Here is a 16,084-nt window from a genome sequence, read left to right as displayed (position 1 = left end):
CGTGAGAAGTTAGATTCAGAGGTCAAATATATGCTGGATAACAACATTGCCGAACCTTCCAGTTCCAGCTGGGCTTCGCCATGTCTGTTGGTGAAGAAGCCAGATACTACCTTTAGACCCTGTACAGATTACCGCAAAGTCAACACAGTTACTAAAGCTGACTCCTATCCACTTCCTTGCATGGAGGATTGTGTGGACCAGGTTGGCTCAGCAAAGTTTGTAAGAAAATTTGACCTCCTAAAAGGGAGTCCCTTTAACCCCACGAGCACAAGAGATTGCTTTATTCATCACTCCTTCAGGACTGTATTCTTACACTGTTATGCCATTTGGTTTATGGAGTGCACCAGTGACATTCCAGCGTCTTATGAATAAGGTAGTATCTGGGTTGGAAGGATGTGCAGTATATTTAGGTGATGTGGTAATCTATAGTGACACTTGGGAAGATCATTTGCAGGGTATTCAGGCTCTGTTCAGCCACTTAGCCCGGGCGTGTCTCACCGTCAATCTGGCCAAGTGCGAATTCGCTAAGGCAACGGTGACATACCTGGGTGTAACGGTGACAAGGTGGTTGGCTAGGGTCAGGTACGCCCTGTAAGAGCAAAAGTGTTGGCTATGGGTCAGTTTCCCCCTCCATCCACCAAGAAAGAGCTTGCAAGGTTCTTGGGTATGGCCAGGTATTACCAAAGTTTCTGTGAAAACTTTGCCCCTTACTGACCTCCTCAGCTCAAAGGCTAGGTTTGATTGGTGCCCCAGATGTCAGAGAGCTTTTGAGGATGTGGAGGCTCTGCTCTGCTCGGCACCTGTGTTAGCTGCTCCACAGATGGGTCAGCCTATTAAGCTGTATGTTGACGCCAGCAGGAGCTGTGCTTTTACAAGCTGGTCCCGATGACATTGAGCATCCTGTTAGCTTCTACTCAAAAAACTTTAATTCGTACCAGTTGAACTATTCTGTAGTAGACAAAGAGGCATTATCATTGATCGGGGCACTGCAGCATTTTGAGGTCTATGTTGGGGTCTACACTAACCACAACCCCCTTACCTTTTTACACTCGCTGCAGAACCCAAATCAGCATCTTATAAGATGGTGTCTGTTCTTGCAGCCTTACCATCTTGATGTCCAGCATGTGAAAGGCTCATAATGTCATGGCAGATGCGCTGTCCTGTGCGCTTTCCCCATGAGTCCTGTTCTTCTCACCCATGTCTGTCTTCTTCCCATTCTAGTTTGTTCAATCCTTTTCTCTTAAAGTGCTTCTCAAAGGCACCTGAGTTGCTGGGGCTGAGCTGGCTGGATAAGGAGTTGACAGGCACGTCTGTTGTGAGTGAGACAACTAGTCAGGTACAGTTGAGTGGGGTTAGTGAAATAAGTGGGAAAAGTAAGCTGGTAGTATATCTGTAGCTCAGATGGGTCAAATGTTAATAAATGTTAATGTATTGTGATTATTTAAGATTGTAGTAAAAGAACATTTTCTTGAAGGGAAATCTATTTCTTTATTTGTTATTGATTGTTTACTTGAGTTAGTGGTAAGTATTTTGGTTTTGAGGAGAGGTTGTCCCAGTGACCCTAGGGTCCCTGTTTTATGGGAGACACACATGCACACACACACAAAGCACACGCACACACAATCCTCTCCATCAGAGCACATCTCACACGAACAGCGGATGTTCTGAGATCTATCTGCATCAGCCCAGGCCCTTGGGGATTACTGCTGCTCACCCTGGGGTCTACACCAAACTGCAACTGGCGATTACGTAACCAATTAACCCTCACACTCCCAAGCTCAGTGTGGACTTATCAGCTGCAGTTGAGGAAAGTCTACCAGAATTACATTTTTAAAAATGTTCCCGAGTAAAAAAATACACAGTCCACATCAAATTGACAGCTACAAAATTAAGTGTCCATCTGCATTACAATGAATTATTACATTTTTGAGCAGATGTATGCTGTCTTTAACTTTGACATGCTGAATCTTGGACATCACAGGAGCAGCCCAGCAGATATTCTAAAAACTGTGAGCTTGCAAACATTCTTTTAAAAGCACTATAACTGCTTTTAAAAGAATAGAAACACTATAACACCAACATCACGGTTAATGTGTGCTTTCAACCACAATTTACAACCATATTTACTGATGTGTTTCATAGTCCTAAATGCAAATGTCACTTTAGTCACTGCTCCTATTGACACACTAACCAATTGAGCAGTTTTTTGTAACTGAAGCTCCTTCCATCTGCGCCCCAATAATGAACCCTCTTCAAAAGTCACTTGGATCTTTTCCTCTTGCCATCTTTATCCAAACTCGACGTCAACAGGGCCTGCTCAGCATTTTCATATATGCCACAGAGCATGATAGGATGTTAGCTGCTTCATTGCATCGTGCAGTACACATGTATGGAAGCATCTGCATTCGTTATGTTTCTCCACTCATTTATTAAGGTTTTTCCTTCAATTTGTAACCTGTCTGTATATCTATTTACGGCAGTATTATAACAAAGTTGTTGTACAGCATCATATGGATTTGCATACTCAAATATTTCCATGGCATTATACTGTACAACATGAACACACTGCAGGCAGGTCACAACATGAATGCAAAAATGGGATGGATATTTCCATAATGACCAGAGTGAAAACCAGAATTTGCATTGGACTGTCTTTGCTCCATTCGTACTCTGTCTGGTGCTGAAAAGCCAGTCTGTGTAAAGATGCTCCTTACTGTCCCATGACTCACTTCAGGCAAAGGGACACAGGGCCTACATTAGTGGGTCCCCCTCTCGTGTAGCCTGTCAGGCTGCAAGCTAACAGCTTCAGCATCCTGTTCCTATTGTGGCCCAGCACTCTTCAGAGACTGGACACTGAGCTAATGCTAACATTTGCCAAATGTGGCCAAGCTGTGCCAAAATGTTTCAAGGACATTGAAACTGGTCGGCTGTGTAAACTGGTGGTGGCTTTTCATTAAGGAGTGAAGTGAAGGAGGGAGGAACAGTGATTAGTGGGACCCGTTTTACCCAGGACAGTTCACTATTTTTAGCCACTCCATAGACAGCAGCATTTGTTTCCTTAGCAACCAGCATTAAATCCGTGCTTGGGTAGGGGAAGTGGGGCAGGGTATCCCTTAATACTTGATAGGGCCTGGGAATTGCCACAGTGAGAGTCGGTTCATCCAGCAACAAAGCACTCATATTAGTGTGTCATAGGTCTGCTATTACCAGTGCTGGTGCAGCCTGGCTGAAATCGATGTGTGTGGACCTCAGGATGAGGGGCCTCCACACTCTGCCTCTCTGAGAGGGAGTGAGAGAGAGGCTTGGCGGGGTAAACACACACCATGTCCTGTGGAAGCACTGCCATACCGCCTGGCAATAGTGTGTTTTCATGCTGCAGGGCCAGAGCAGCAGAACACTTTCTAGAAATTTCCTCAAACACATGATGTCCAAACCAAGAACCTCTTTTTGACAAACTATAATCTGGATACAGTTTATCAGACCGGGGTGTACCTGAAGGGGAACATCACCCTAAAGTAAATTAATTAAATAGTGATTAACAACATAACTACTATTTATAAATCAGATTTATACAACACTTTAATCCTGATTATTGACCATGCAGTTTTCTGATGAATCTTTTGAAATAATTTAGTTATTTGACCCACACATATGCATCTGCAGTGATCTGCAGACCCTTGCTGTGCCAACATGGGCCCTGTGTCCACTGAACAGTGAGGATTCAGCATTAAAAATCCCTGTGCAGTAGTAATCCAGGACAATCATGCTTATTATTTGGAGAAAGATGTAGAAAGGGCTTCAGTCTGGAAACAAAACAAGACTGAGTGACATACTGGTTGATGACCATCATACGCATGTTCTAAGTTGAGTGACATACTGGTTGATGACCATCATAAGCATGTTCTAAGATATTCTCTTTGTTCCCTGGGACCAAAGAAGCAGGGATAAATGCTGTTTAAGTAGTTTGGTGCACTAACTTCATGAAATGAAGTCTGGTTAGTGGATAGTGGACTTGAAGCAGTCTGGAAAAAAGAAGCTATTCTTCCAGTGGAGGCTGCACCCATTCAGCCACGAGAAAAATCCAATTTTAAAAAATGATCAAAGAATCTTCTCCTTAATGGTTTTAACTTTAACAGCAGTCAGGCCTTTTAGCATCAAAGGTTAAATTAAATCCTTTGCAGTGCCACAGGAAGAGAAGCATTAATCTGGACACAAACAGATTAAACTCCAAACCCCTGCACTTCACACAGTGAACCCTGTCATTCCAGGAACACAAGGCTGACTTTATGACTTTGGAATCTGTCCCAAATCAGCTCTTACCCGAATTCTCACTCTCCTGAGATCCCTGAGATTTATCATGTCAAACTGCTGAAGTTAAGCAGCAATACCACCATGTACCCTTCTCACGGCTAACTGCTGAAGCTAAGCAGCCATACCACCCTGTACCCTTCTCATGTTAAACTGCTGAATCTAAGCAGCCATACCACCCTGTACCCTTCTAATGTTAAACTGCTGAATCTAAGCAGCCATACCACCCTGTACCCTTCTCATGTCAAACTGTAAAAGCTGGAGCTAATCAGGTTGGTGCTCGGCTCAAATTTGGATGGGAAGCCTTCAGGAAAAGCTGTTGCTGCTGTGCTGTCGAAAGTACCAGCCTTCGGATGAAATGCTACACCTAGGACTTGTCTCACTGTCTCACTAATCATTCCCTACATCTGACTGGCTGCATCATCCCTGGCATTCCTTTACCCAGATTCCCAGCACAGTACCTGGCATTCCGTTACCCAGATTCCCAGCACAATACTTGGCATTCCTTTACCCAGATTCCCAGAGTTGCCGCTGTGAGAGAATTGCACTCTCAGCCGGTAAAAACAATAAATAAACGTAACAAAATAAAATAAGCCTGTCAGGTTATGTAGTAGAGGCAGCGACCCTTGGGGTGGTAAAAGCTTGACACAGTGCTGGATACTGCGTAGTCTGCAGGCAAATTAATGGATTGTCATTCTCGTTATGTATTCTTATGTTCTATATGGGCTGAGTGGCCTGTTCTCTTCATTATGTTTTCTTCAGTCTGTGCAAGGGGACTGGGATGTGACCCAGATGTCCGTGTGATTAGTTGTCATGTCCCCAGGGAGCCTAGAGGAGCATGGGAAAGCCAGCATCTTGCATACACATACAGGCAGTGTGCAGAAACAGAGTCCCATCACCCCTGCACATACAGGCAGTGTGCAGATACAGAGTCCCATCACCCCTGCACATACAGGCAGTGTGCAGAAACAGAGTCCCATCACCCCTGCACATACAGGCAGTGTGCAGAAACATCGTCCATCACCCCTGTACCCCAAAACACAGCCATCAGCAGACACAGTGCAAGAACTCCAAATCTTACAACTAGCATTATTTGACATGCTTATCATTCATTTCATTGTATTTTTAAAAATGATTTGTAAATTGTTCATTTATAATTGTCTCTTTTCAGCACTGTACATTTGACACTAGTTTAATTTAATGCTTATTTCATGCTTTTATTGAGCTTTCTCTACTGCAATAATAATAATAATAATAATAAAAATAACAATAATAAAGTAGGGATGGGATTTTGTGGTAAAAAAAAGAATATGTCTAGATAGGAAAGTCATAAGACATCATTTTAACTAAATTCCATATTATATTTAAAGAATTAAAATGGTTCATTTTGTATTTTCTGACTTGGCCACCACATTTGTTTGAGGCATTTTCTTCTTGTTTATCACTGAATTTGAGGAGCAGGACAACTATCGCGCTAAAGCCCTAGGCTTTGATGAGCAGGACAGCTATCGTGCTAATGCACTAGGCTTTGAGGAGCAGGACAGCTATCGGCTAAAGCGCTAGGCTTTGAGGAGCAGGACAGCTATCGGCTAAAGCGCTAGGCTTTGAGGAGCTGGACAGCTATTGCGCTAAAGCACTAGGCTTTGTCAACAGAACTCTGAGGCGCTAACCACACTTTCTGTCCCCCGATGAATTAAATCACGGATACGTTAAGAGCAAGCGTAGGGTAAGAAGCTAACATGCCGGATCCTTCGCGATCGTACGGCAAGCCTGGATTCAGGCGACGGGGTGACGCCATGGCATGAAGCTGTTTATGCTGGGGTTTTTCCATGGGAAAAACACAGACAGACAACTCCCAAGATGGACCACTCCCCCACAGCCCACCGGCAACAGAAGAAACGCCGTCCGTTAGCGGTCGAGTAAATATTTACACAAAAAGCAGACTGGAGAAATGAAAAGGCCAGTGCACTGCTGCCATTCACCTCAGTGACGAGATAACAAGCTCCTCCTGAGCTGTGAATGTTGGTTTCCAATTCAGATCAATCACACGTGGCATACCTCACTGCAAATGTGACTTCTTATTGCCCAGTATCTCCCTCCAAATCTCCAAATGCGGAAGTATTTTACTGGAACGAAACGCAGCACCCGCTGCGGTGTGCTGTTTTATTCTCTGAGTAGTGCTGCGATCAGGGGGCCGTGGTGAAGAGCTTTAGAGACAGAGTCCCTCCTCAGTGATGTATCTCTGTCATTCTCCAAGGCCCACAGAGCTGCCCCACAGGAACACACCCAACCAACTCACTCCCAGTCCACAGTAACCATGTCACATATGACAGCTATTCAGAGTCAGGGGAAGTGAGGCCTCGAGAGAGCTAAAGTGGGTATAGCTTCCACATGCAGCCAGTAACTCAGAGATTTGATCCAAATGAGAACCAAATGCGAAAACTAGCTTTCCAAAACTACGCAAGGAAAGAAAAAAATAAAAATAAGCTGCCTTGTCGCCACATAATACAACATTAACCAACCTGCTAAACTCTACTGACCATTTCTCCCCATTATGTGTTCTTATGGTCTTATATTTTATATGGAATGAATGGCCCATTCTTATTATGTACATTCACTGTTTGAGTCCCTGTTGTTTGAGATTCTGGATGACTGATGATTCTTATCCTTATGATTCCACTGTGGACTCTTACAGACTGTAATCCTGTCCATACTCAGACAGCAAAAAGCTTGCAAATTAATTTTGGACAGTTAAATATGAACTCCACCCAAAAAACATAATTTGGTGTATTCTATTTTATCCTCATGATTGATTATCCTGGTGTGACCTACACTTTGTGTGTCAGAACCAAATGTTTAATCTGTATCTGTAAAAGACCATGATGATGCCCGCAGAATATAACTCCTCCACTTCTTATTGAAGTGAATGGAGGTGTCTTTTAAATTGGACAGCACTGTCCAATGGCAACATTTTTTTCTCTATATTTCTGAAATCTGATTTCTGATTTAGTACAATCTAAACAGCAGCCGACACTGAATTTTTTTAATTTACTTTTTTCTTTCATTTGACATGTCATATGTGACATGCTGGAAATGAGAGATAAATTATTCTTAAGGTGAAGGCCAGCATTTTAAATAATGACTTGGGGATGGTATCATTAGGATTTTATCGATACCAATAGTTATCGATACTCTTATTATTGATACTACTCTCCATAATTTGGTGCAAAAAAATGACATGTTTCAAAAAGACTTAAAAGGTATTTTAATATTATTGTATGATTGATTATTGTATTATTGTTTTTGAGCTTCTCACAAGCAAACGTGTCCCTGGAATGGGGGTGGTAACTGGGGTTCAGGGCCATGGTCATCTCCTTTCAGGTTTCCAGGACAGGGTTGCACCAGCTCATAAGTCCAAACTTTGCATGGTTAAGTGTTTCCCCAACAGAAAGGCTGCTGCCTTTTTTTAAAGCTATGCTCTGAGACATGGGTCATTTGGCACAGAATATCTTTGTTAAAATAAATGAGTAAAACGGCAGCCTGTGTTATTGTGTAAAAAAATTCCTGGACACTACTATCATTAGAACTTGAATCTTGTGCCATGCTGTTCATATTCAAGGATGACATTTGCATAAATGGTTGCGTGAGTTTACTTTCGCTTTTAAGTCAGCTTGCAATATGCAACATCTTCAGCTTTATTGGTTGTTTCAGGGGGCGTTACGGGTTCCTCTTGCAGTGTTGTTCATTACACAAACTCATCCGTACCGAGTGGATGACTGGCTTTATGGTACGCGTGAACGGGATGCAAGCCTGAACATCGATAAATCAACTGAGAGGTACAAATCAGCTGTAGTAAAGGTGTGTGCACGCTTTGCATCACACTTGCTTTGTGTTTCACTAGATTGCTGGTGAAAATAAAGCTACATTACCTCCGTCACACGGAACAGCTTTTTGACATAAATTGCGTGTAGCTTTATTTTCATCGTCTTTTTTAAAGTGGGCCCACACTTTCCAGCGTTTTAACCTGTCCACTTTGACTGGATTGCACAATACATAAACAGGCAATGAACGTAGTAGTGTAGGCCATTCGAACGTCGTCATTATGGTCAATAATAGGCTTCCAGCTATTCTTTAAAATAGTAAATGTTTTATGGAAAGATTAACTTTTTACAATAAAAGAACATTTTCAATGCACTTTTCAGCTATGTTAGAACTAATTAAAGTGGATGTAATGAATACATCACGTGGTGTAAATACCGATAGCAGCACAGTTTGACCAGGACCTTATTGGTATTTCAGTTCTGACCAATCAGCAACCAGTACTAATTATATATACTAATTATATATATATATTATATATACCGGCTCCCGATATCCATCCCTATAATAACTACTGTTCAGCCTGCAGTGGCAGCGGCGAGAGCAGCAGGAGGCAGTCTGTCTTTTACACATATAAAAAATGAACACAAGAAAATCTGTTTCTCCATTCAGCTCAAAATGGGTAAGGTCAGGTTACAGGTAGGACGAACCTGAACAGACATCAGCATTCCTACTCCTACACGTTGGGTCTGGAGGTGACCCTGGACTGACTACTCACAGGCTGCGTACAAAAATTTGCGCCCCTCTCTTAAAAGCAGATGCTTCTAGCCTTTCGTGATTGTAAAAAGCTACGGATCACACGTGAGTCTTCGTTCAAATAAATAATAACTTCATTGTGATTCTCAGAGGGAATACTGTTGTTACAATTCCGAGTGGCCCTTGTATGGAAATAGTAAAAATAAATAAACAACTCTACAGCAACCTTGAAGCAATGTCTCTCACCACCTCTGAAAGGTCCAAAGTAAACACAGGCAGACATTTTCCCCAAGGGTAGATTTTAAAAACAAATAAATAAAAACTCACACTGTTGTAATAAAGTCTTTACTTGGCTCTCTATAACATGCCCCACACCAAACAAGGATCTTGGCTTCTCGCCCTAAAATGTGTGTGCTGGACAGCATCTCTGTCCATGTGTCCGATTTTGTTTGTTTCTTTGCTGGTGTGTCCAACGTGTTTTTCAGCTTATAAACGCAAGAAGCGTGAAGCAGCATGATACAAGTGCAAACGACCTGTATGCTCAGCACATAACCTGCCTTAATTCCTTAATATAAACTCTGCTGGATACTTCCTGCAACCCCAGTTTATAAATGCTAGTTGTAAGTTTGGCAGTTATTCTTGCATGTCAAAGTCAAAAGTGCATACGCATTTTGATCATTTTGTAACCCTTGTAGTTTTGTTGCTTTTAAACAATGGTCATCAAGTTCTGGTTAAAATTAGAACTTGAAAATAAAACACTGTCTTCTGGCAGAATTTTTAAAGTAAAGCCAACGACCTCTAAAAAAGGACATATTTCATTGTTACTTAAAACAACCTTGTTTTGCCAGTGAGGTGCTCCTGTTGTGGCAACAAACCTGACCTACAGTTGAGCTACTTTCTCAGGGACTTCTACAGCCGCTCTGGAATCTCGCAACATTTCGGTACTCGCCACTCGCAAACATTACTCAGACATTAGATAAGTTATGCGTCAACCCCCAAGCCTTTCCACCAGTAGATTAAAAGATACAGGACTGCATTCTGGGCAGCACCTAACATCACAATATGAAGTGACAGTGACAGAAAAGAATTAAAAGTGATAGTTCATATACAACCTGCGCGATGAGAGTAGCGGCTCATCCGAGCTTTGCTCTGTGCGTTTACTGGAGCTGCAGACTCCGCTCGCGGTTTAGAAAGGATGCAGGTGGAGCGCGACACGCACAATCAGACCACTGTAACAGACTAGCTGGAGAGAGAGAGCAGGGGGAGGGGAGGCTCTGCGACAGTATTAAAATAACCCTTCCTCTATAAGCTAGCGAGCTCGCTGGATCACACGCACACACGCATGCTTATCTGTGCTCTAAGGACAACCCACAGATTAACTCTGACCTGACACCTTTCTTCCAGTCTCATACACATAAATTTTGCTCTTTCTTTCACCTTCTGACTCTTCCACAATGTTGCACATGTTCACTCTGGCACATTAAGTACCCTCTGTTTACCACACACTTAATGTACATGTACTGTATGGAACACTATCTACACAAAGACACTTTGCACTGAACACTATCTGCACAAACACTCTGCACTGAACACTATCTGCACAAACACTCTGCACTGAACACTATCTACACAAAGACACTTTGCACTGAACACTATCTGCACAAACACACTCTGTACTGAACACTATCTGCACAAAGACACTTTGCACTGAACACTATCTGCACAAACACTCTGCACTGAACACTATCTACACAAAGACACTTTGCACTGAACACTATCTGCACAAACACTTTGCACTGAACACTATCTGCACAAACACTCTGCACTGAACACTATCTGCACAAACACACTCTGTACTGAACACTATCTGCACAAAGACACTTTGCACTGAACACTATCTGCACAAACACTTTGCACTGAACACTATCTGCACTAACACTCTGCACTGAACACTATCTACACAAAGACACTTTGCACTGAACACTATCTGCACAAAGACACTCTGCACTGAACACTATCTGCATAAACTCATACTGCGCACTAGGGCTATCAAAGGAAGGTTTGATATTCAAATGCTATATTCTAATTGTAAAAAAAATAATTGAATGTGACATTCTCACATGAAAATGAACATTTGAAAATGAAAGAAAAGAAATGCAGCATGTCTTTATTGCAGTTGGTTGCATTAAACCATTTGTGCCTCCTCTGTTGATCATGGACGTGGTCGGATTCTACAGGTTATTCCTATCATGCTGTTACTTCACAGACACGGCCCTGGTTCCTCAGTGTGATCGGAATGTGCCTTTTCCTCAAATAACCTTTAGACTTGACATTGGCATAAAATGCTAAACCAGTAAAGTTAATTTTACCTTTTTTTCCGGGCTAGTGTTTTCGGAGTTTTAGCATTTTGGGAGGGCAATGTGAAAACTATACTGATCATAAGACTTTTCCCAAAAGGTCCAAGAAAGTAATTTTTAGTTTTTAATAGCACTCTATTGTAAATTATCCTTCAGGATCAAAATTCTTTTAGTAGGATTTCTCAAAATTGTGTATCAAAACAATTATTAAAACAAAAGCATTCTAAATTGACTTTTCCAAACTGACTGCTTTGTTTATGTTTGAATAAAATGTACCTGTGCTAGTTATGTCTCTTTTTTCATTGGTTTGCAGTCTTTTGGACATAACACGCAATAACACAGTCCAAAATGTGGTCAAATTCTGACATGTAATTCAACTTTTAAAACTGTAATATATATTAGAATATAATAGAACTCGTGTTTTTTAGAAGGAATATTCAAACATCATTTTTAGCCATAGCCATGCTGCATATAACCTGCAGAAATACTGTACTGAAGACGACCTGCACAAACACACACTGTACTGAACACACCCAGCAAAAGCGCACACTGTACTAAATACACCCTACACAAACACACACTGTACTGCACGCACCCTGCACAAATACACACTGTACTGAACACTGCCTACACAAACACACTGTACTGAACACTCCCTGCACAAACACACATTGTACTGAAAACTACTTACACAACCACACACTGTACTGAACACTGCCTGCACAAACACACATTGTACTGAACATTGCCTGCACAAACACACACTGTACTGAACACTGCCTGCACAAACACACATTGTACTGAACACTGCCTGCACAAACACACATCATACTGAACACTGCCTGCACAAACCCACACTGCACTGAACATTGCTTGCACAAACACACACTGTACTGCACGCACCCTGCACAAACACACAATGTACTGAACACTGCCTGCACAAACACACATTGTACTGAACACTGCCTGCACAAACACACATCATACTAAACACTGCCTGCACAAACCCACACTGCACTGAACATTGCCTGCACGAACACACACTGTACTGCACGAACCCTGCACAAACACACACTGTACTGAACACTGCCTGCACAAACACGCACGCTACTGAATACTCTCAGTCACTGACTGATTAATACTCAATATGAAATATGGAGGCTCTTTCTCTCTCTCTCTTGATCTCCCTGTCTCATCCCCATATCCCTCCAGCAAACACACACACACACACACATACAGGTGCTGGTGGGATAAATAATGTATATCACTTCACTGAACATTTTCACAGTGAATGAGGTATAATCAAATATGTGCAGCACCAGCCAGATATCAGATGAAAGTAAATGAATGCCCTTATCATCAATGCTGATCTGTAGCCCATCTTTATGGCTCCCTCTGAAGGTGACAGCTCCGAGCCCCTTTGCCTTTTGATTGAATTAACCTCTTAATAGCACACAGCCTCAAAAGCAGAAAACACAAAACAGTCATTCATGACTACAAATATGAAATCAAAACTGTCGTGTTTTTCAGTGTAGAGACCGAGAAACTTTGCTCTCATGCTTGGGGACAGCCAGTCAGGGAAATACACACAGGTTTGTGTGGTGTGCCATTACAGCTAAATTACATTGCATTACATTACAGGCATTTAGCAGACGCTGTTATCCAGAGCGACTTACACAACTTTTACATAGCATTTATACAGCATCCATTTGTACAGCTGTATGTATACTGAAGCAATGCAGATTAAGTACCTTGCTCAAGGGTACAACGGCAGTGTCCTACCCAGGAATCAAACATATGACTTTTCGGTTACAAGCCCAGTTCCTTACCCACTGTGCTACACTGCCGCCTATATACAGTACAAAACCCCATAATAATTATTTGTGTATTTATCCATATATTGTAAAATTTTGCAGTATCTTGATTATATATTTTCTCAGTATATTTGTAGTATATTCCATTTCCATAAGGCTCTCTTAGCTATTGGCTGGCATTTTGATAGACAAGCATGTAACTTCTGGAAATGACCAATTTCTAGGACCATCTGAACAATCCTCAAAAGCTGACCTGGGATCAGCCAACTCAACCCTAATCCCATTTTGCAGCAAAAGCATAGACTGATCTAATCCCAACCCCTTCCATTTTGCAGCAAAAGCTTAGACTGATCTTAGGTGAGCTCTTAAGGGTTTAATCTACCTGTGTGAGTTTTACACAGGAAGCATTACGAGTTTGTTGTCACGATGTAATGGAAAGAGAGAGGGATAAAGAAAGGTATTAGGGTGAGGGAGAACAGACAAAGATGGCCACAGGTGACCTATATCCACTATAAAAAGGGGTCAGAAGTTGTCCATTCAGTGTAGGGGCTACAGAGCTCTAGAGGCTTCTAGACTCCATAAACCAGCAGTCAACAAAGTCACTCCCATCTCAATTTAGTCAATTCAGGAAAATTCAGAGAGTAGAAAAAAATTCCACTGGTCCTCATTTTGGTGACATCGGAGAATCGCCAACAGACCTGCATGCATTTCCCCTGCTGCAAACTCTGTGCATCTCACCTCTGCCCTGTCTGGCCATTTGGCTGTCTGAAATACAGGCCTAGGTGCCAGTATGGCTTGGACAGAACACAGGGGTGTGTCAAAAACATGGTGCTCGGGAGATCTGGTGGGGAATAATTTGCGCTTTAACACACCCAAATGAGCTTTGGACTCAAACACAGGCACTCTGTTCAATGCTGATGACATCACCAATGAGCACATATAAACACTGAACATATGGGACCGACAGGAGATCATGGAAGACTGTGGATATTGAGAGACAGAGAGAGAGATGGGGGAAGAGGGAGAGAATGAGAGGGGGTGGGAGAGAAAGTGAGAGAGAGCCTCACTACACCCATCAAACTGTGTAAGATTGACTTTTGTTGAGTAAATATACCACACGTATGTACAGAAGAACCATGCACAAACCGGTGTGATGCCCCTAGGAGGGAGATGTGACAGTTCTGGGTGTGCAAAGTACCCACACCCTCATCCTTCCCCCTCAGGCTCTGGGCAAAAACAATTAAAACAACAAACTAAAATTACAAAGACAAAAGAAAGCAAAACCCAGTGACAGCTTTTCAGTTTCTTTCTCAATCTTTTTTTGCTCAGACAAACAAACTCAAAGACTAGCTCTCTGTGTTTACTCCCAGTCTTGGCCCCGAACTGTGGAGAGGATCACACCTTTAAGCACCTGGGCGTTAGTGGCATTGCAAAGACCAATCCACTTCTCCCAGACTGAATGCTACAAACATCTAATATAAAGTACATAAACATGCTTTACATCCTTTAATAAAAATGACATGCATTACTATTACCGTATTTTTAAATAGGCAATTCCAATTTTGTAGACATAAATCAATATTTAAACCAGCTGTAATCAGGATCTCATTAGAGCAGTTTTTTGTCCACCTGTTTTCTAAACACACATTTTTCAGCCACCTGAAATCTTTTGTTTTCTTTGTGAACTGTTTGATTTTATCTTATTCTTTTTATCGGCAAGTTATCCAGTATCTAGCTAACCCTCCTTTCTGGGGCTTCTTTCTGCAACAGTCTGGGAGAATGGTCTGTCTGATAGTACAATAAGGCTATGAGCAGCCTGGTCAGGTTCATACTGCAGGAAGGCTATGAGCAGCCTGGTCAGGCTCATAGTGCAGGAAGGGTATGAGCTGCTTGGTCAGGTTGATACTGCAGTAAGGTTATGAGCAGCCTGGTCAGGCTCATAGGACCATAAGGCTATGAGCAGCCTGGTCAGGCTCATAGTACCATAAGGTAATGAGCAGCCTGGTCAGGCTCATAGCACTGTAAGGTTATGAGCAGCATGGTCAGGCTCATAGTACTATAAGGTTATGAGCAGCCTGGTCAGGCTCATAATGCTTTTAGGTTATGAGCAGCTTGATCAGGCTCATAGTGCTGTAAGGTTATGAGCAGCCTGGTCAGGCTCATAGTACTGTAAGGTGATGAGCAGCCTAGTCAGGCTCATAGTACCATAAGGCTATGAGCAGCCTGGTCAGGCTCATAGTACCATAAGGTAATGAGCAGCCTGGTCATGCTCTTAGTGCTGTAAGGTTATGAGCAGCCTGGTCAGGCTCATAGTACTGTAAGGTTATGAGCAGCCTGGTCAGGCTCATAGTGCTGTAAGGTTATGAGCAGCCTGGTCAGGCTCATAGTGCTGTAAGGTAATGAGCAGTCTGGTCAGGCTCATAGTGCTGTAAGGTTATGAAAAGCCTGGTCAGGCTCATAGTGCTGTAAGGTTATGAGCAGCTTGGTCAGGCTCATAGTGCTGTAAGGTTATGAGCAGCCTGGTCAGGCTTATAATGCTGTAAGGTTATGAGCAGCCCGGTCAGGCTCATAGTGCTGTAAGGTGATGAGCAGTCTGGTCAGGCTCATAGTGCTGTAAGGTTATGAACAGCCTGGTCAGGCTCATAGTGCTGTAAGGTTATGAGCAGCTTGGTCAGGCTCATAGTGCTGTAAGGTTATGAGCAGCCTGGTCAGGCTCATAGTGCTGTAAGGTTATGAGCAGCTTGGTCAGGCTCATAGTGCTGTAAGGTTATGAGCAGCTTGGTCAGGCTCATAGTGCTGTAAGGTTATGAGCAGCCTGGTCAGGCTGACAGTACATTTAGAGTTTGAAGAACCTGGCCTGGCTCATAGCACTGTAAGTTTATAATCCTGACAAGTAAGGCTGTAACTCAACAAACAGATCCATAAATTATGAAGACTATAGCTCCACTGTTGGGTGCTCTGAATACCACTGTAAAACATATCAAAAAGAAAGTAACCAGACTCCTGCGAGCAAGCTTGGAAAAGCTCTGT

The 16,084-nt window shown here is 42.5% G+C and overlaps 1 protein-coding gene across 1 annotated transcript in view; it reads right to left on the bottom strand.

Moving 5' to 3' along the window:
- The window catches only part of LOC135242604 (diacylglycerol kinase zeta-like), a 152,977-nt gene extending 142,755 nt beyond the window's left edge, over positions 1–10,222 (bottom strand). Inside the window, exon 1 of the mRNA XM_064313754.1 lies at positions 9,996–10,222. The gene's annotated coding sequence lies outside the window, so the exon portion shown is untranslated. The remainder of the gene's footprint in view (positions 1–9,995) is intronic.
- Positions 10,223–16,084: the final 5,862 nt, after the last annotated feature.

The sequence above is a fragment of the Anguilla rostrata genome, chromosome 16 (assembly GCF_018555375.3).
Source record: "Anguilla rostrata isolate EN2019 chromosome 16, ASM1855537v3, whole genome shotgun sequence".
Taxonomy (NCBI): Eukaryota; Metazoa; Chordata; class Actinopteri; order Anguilliformes; family Anguillidae; genus Anguilla; species Anguilla rostrata.
Note: the sequence above shows the minus strand (reverse complement) of the source record. Positions and strands in the feature narration are given on the sequence as shown.